Source organism: Danio rerio, chromosome 11 (genome assembly GCF_049306965.1).
Source record: "Danio rerio strain Tuebingen ecotype United States chromosome 11, GRCz12tu, whole genome shotgun sequence".
NCBI lineage: Eukaryota > Metazoa > Chordata > Actinopteri > Cypriniformes > Danionidae > Danio > Danio rerio.
In genome coordinates this window covers 19,116,311-19,120,650 of record NC_133186.1, presented here as the reverse complement: position 1 = coordinate 19,120,650, position 4,340 = coordinate 19,116,311, and the positions used below count along the sequence as shown (strand labels likewise).

General features: G+C 33.5%; 1 long non-coding RNA gene across 2 annotated transcripts; it reads left to right on the top strand.

Moving 5' to 3' along the window:
* Positions 1–785: 785 nt before the first annotated feature.
* On the top strand, positions 786–3,595 carry LOC137496684 (uncharacterized). Of its 2 annotated transcripts, XR_011017204.2 has the most exons (5): positions 786–841; positions 1,560–1,672; positions 1,764–1,805; positions 2,128–2,214; positions 2,599–3,595. It is a non-coding gene; the product is annotated as an uncharacterized lncRNA (long non-coding RNA). The 2 variants fall into 2 exon arrangements; XR_012387114.1 differs by lacking the exon at positions 786–841 and having other exon boundaries at positions 1,589–1,659; positions 2,599–2,737.
* Positions 3,596–4,340: the final 745 nt, after the last annotated feature.

The window sequence follows — 4,340 nt, the reverse complement described above, 5'->3', positions numbered from 1 at the left end:
ATCAGAGAGAGGGGAAGGATCTGCAAAGGAACTCGGGCAAATGTAATTGAACTCAGGTTGCTATGAACATCTCAGTGGTATGTGTCGACAGACTAACTGTGGCGCAGACACTTTTTGAATATATTTGCAAACCCCTACACACTGTTAGACATTTCTGTAAATTACACAGTTATTTACTGTATTTCACCCAGTGTAATACTGCAAATTCCTTTTACAGTAAATAACTGTATTTACCGTTGCATTATGGGAATTTAGTGTGACGTCGAACAACATATACAGCGATGTACTGTATTTGTAAAAATTCGTGTATTATACTGTAATTTCCACAACTGCTTCAACGCCACCTTGCGGCGATTCGACTACTCTGCACCACATTTTGCCTGAGGACTCTGGAGCAATTCTGGAGGACAATTTATTAGTGTGCCTGAAGAACATACTGGATTTAACAAACTTTACTCTGGTAAGCTGAGGCAGTGTTTCATTTTACAGAATGTTTTGTGGACGAGAATAGAACATAGTAAAGTATAAAGTTGGCTATTATTATTTTCTCTGGCTTGGCGTTATTTCGCCCATTTGAGAAATATATCATCTATTAAGATGTTACCTTTATTTAATTTATTACATTAACACTACTATTACTTTAAATAAGACTGTTTATGACTATTAGCCATTGTTCTCGTCATATCTTTTTATTTATTTACATAGGAACCAGCGGGTTTTGGTTTAGGAGGGAACCAGAGGTATGCAGACAGTTTTGGAGGACACTTAGCACGAGACAACGGTCCGGCAGAGAGTGTTTTCCCCCAGAAGAATATGAATGAAAGACCAACAAATAATCCAGGTAAAAGCGCGTCTGTCTGTGCTGACAACACTCGACATTGATTTGAGCACCTCTATTAGCATTTGTTTGCTCGGCAACATTGGCTGAAGCGATCTTAAAATGGTAATGTTAACTGTTAGCTAAACTGAGCTAAGTTTATACTGAATTGGACTCAAACTCATTTTAACGTGCAACATTTAACTTATATTGATTTATACTATATATATTAGATGTTGTGAACTTATTTTTCTCTGGTTTAGAGTAACTTATAACGTTAGCTTGAGAAAATAACATCGCGACGTAACCTATAAGAACGTTAACGTAAATCTATAACGTTACAATATGCATAGAGGTAAAGTTGGTTTTATATTCCCACATTCGTTCATTTAGAAGACTCTATACTGTTTACCATGTTACTTTGAATATTCGATCAGAATTAGCATGCCAGTATGACTTGAAATCAACATTAACACTGTTTATTTGACCGTGAGCATGTTGTACTTTGATAGTCATTAGCTGCTAAAATGATTTCGCTATTTAGAGTTTGCAAATAATACTTTTATGAAATTAAATTATTAAGGGGGAAGTCTGAATCTGCTAATATAAAACCAATTTTACCTCTATGCATTATGCTAATAACCACCTTTTTGCTATTTATTGTTTGCTAATTATTTTTTTTATCACAACTCTTGACATTTGGTTTAACATAATTGTTACCATTATATTTTTTTCTGTTTAGATATGGCACTGGCACAGCAGCAGGTTTTGTCTGAAGAAACAAACAGCATTTCAGAGATCTTGATCAGCACAGCCTTATGCTTAAAAAATAAGCAAGACCAGTAAGCAACCAAGGTAAACAAATAAAAAAAAGTTGTGTGGAGGTTGTGGATTGTAGCATGGTATTCTTATCTGTATTTTTGGCTTTTTTATGGTCTCAATATAGAATACTGGGAGCCTGCCTGTGCAAACTGGACCTCATACAACAGTAAGTACTGTACATCTATTTGTTTCTCAATATATTAACGTTACTTTTAATACAAAATGTGTCACATGTTTAGTTGCTAGCTAAATAAAAAAATCGTTTTCCCTTTTTTATTAAACCATTTAGTAGTTTTTTTTTTTCATCTTTGTTTATAATATTTTTGAGCAGATTGAGGTCTGTCATGGGTCAGACATTTCAAAATACAATAATTAGTATTGGGATACATGCATTTGTCTATGTATTAAATGTCTTTTTCCCCATTTCATGTTGCCTTAATATTTTGTAATAAATAAAATAATACAATTTTTTGTATAAATAATTCCAGAGGATGAAACAAAATGCACAGCAACAACCAGAGTGAGCCAGAAGATAGCAGGAGAAGTACTGAAGAGAATGACAACCATGAACAACAGTGAGTTATCCTTCTTTCACCAGCTAACTGAGAACTTGGATTAGGTGAGACACTCTCAATAGTTTTATCAGTATTCAGTCAGTTTTAGTTTATTAGGAATACATAAAACAAATAGTCTAATCTGTCCTGCAGTGAATCAACCCATCACAAATGCTACAATGTTTTTGTAAAACCTTGTTAGGGAAAAAAATAAACAGGACATTCTGGTTAGTTATCTTTTAAACATGGTAGTGAGCAGGTTATGAGCAGGAGCCAGTTGCTCAGTACCAGCTGAAAACTACCCCAACCTAGCTGCCATGCTTCAAAATAATTAACCAGTATATGATTTATTTTTTTTAAACAAGCTTCTTCTATGCTTATGTTAGTCTGTTTGTCCTTATCCAGAGTTCTTCATAATCCTGGACTGGGCCAAATCCTGACCAGATGCTGTGGTGGTCATGGAGGAGTGAATCCTAAAAGACACACGTGATCAATGAGTTTCCGCATTGATCCAATGGGCCAGCCTGACCACCCGCTGGTGAACTTTCAAGCCTCTGGTGCCTAGACTGCGGCATTGCACAAGTTTGGCTAGAGGAGAACTGGTCGTGCCCAACTGAGCCTGGTATCTCTCAAGGGATTTTATTCTACACTTTCGTCAGTTGGTGAAGTTTCTTCCATGCCACTGTCGCCACTGGATCACTTGGCTACGATCGGTGGATCGGTGGATTTGCTCTTCAGTGTTTGGACTTTCAGCAGTGACATTTACTGCTTCAATTCTGAAAACTGGACTGAAGCAGCTTCAATTTACAAGAACTTCTATGTTAAGCTGCTTTGACATCATTGATCTACATTGTAAAAGTGCAATAGAAATAAAGATGAATTGCATTTGAACATGTGAATTCAGACCTTGTTGAGCATTTGACACCAGAACTAGTAATATTTTAAAGTTGGGTTGTTTCTGAGTCGGCTAATAGTTACAAATATTTATTTTTCCAACAATATGCAATTCAGAAGTTTAAATTTTTATTGTACATGTATGTTCTAGTGCTTTGTGTGATTTATTTATTTTTAATGTGTTGATTTTAATGCTTAATGTAATTTTCACACATTTTCCTTAAATGCTTTAAGCATTTTTAATGTTTTAAAGAATGGAATATTTTGTAATTGTGTCTGGTTTAATGTCAGTAGTACTTAGTACAATTGGGTTTTTTTTTCTCAACAATATGCAGGTCAGACACTTAAATTAGTTTTGTACATGTATGTTAATGTGCTTTGTCATTTTCAATGTTTTTTTTTCTTAAAATAAAATATTTTGAATGATTGAAATGTAATGTTTTTACACATTTTTAAGCTTGTTTTAAGCATCTCCAATGTTTTAAATAAAGAGTGTTTATTTTGTTAATATTTTGTAATTGTGTCTTTTTTAGGTCTATAGTATTAAAATAATATTAATAAAATTATATTATAAAATATTTAGGACAAAATTAAAAGGTTTACAGTAGCTAACTGTTAACTTAGGTTTTTACAGTAGTTAACCATTTTCAGACTCTACGGTAACATGCTGTAAACGGATTTACAGTTGTATACTGTAAATCTAAAATACAGTAACTTACTGGCAACAGTGTTGCCAGTAAGTTACTGTAAAAACCCTTTGAAATGTCTAACAGTGCATATAGATGATAGAATATACCTACAGATATCAATAGTATTCAGGGTCCCGTGTCTCAAATTCCCAGAATGCATTGTGGTGTGATGACATATTCACATTCTCTATTAGCATTTGGGATTCGTTTTATTTTTCATAAGACTAAAAAAATGCCTCACAATATAAACCTAGCTAATCTGTAGTTTGTGGGGTATTGCACTAAAGTAAGATAAAGTATTAGACTGGGATTTTGAGGCTATCTTGGCTGAATTTAACCTTGACATGAAAGCAGGCTAAATTAAGTTACTCAGAGCAGCTTAATAGCAGGCTAAGATTAATTCTTTTGATTTATATGTTAGTTTCATTGTTAAAGCTACAAAGAATTAATGTATTTTACAGTCACTTTATGTTCTTGGCTATTTACATGTATTTTTCAACTATTTGAATAAAAGAAAATATTTGTTTAATTTTATTAGCAATCATTTAGTAAATGTTTATATAT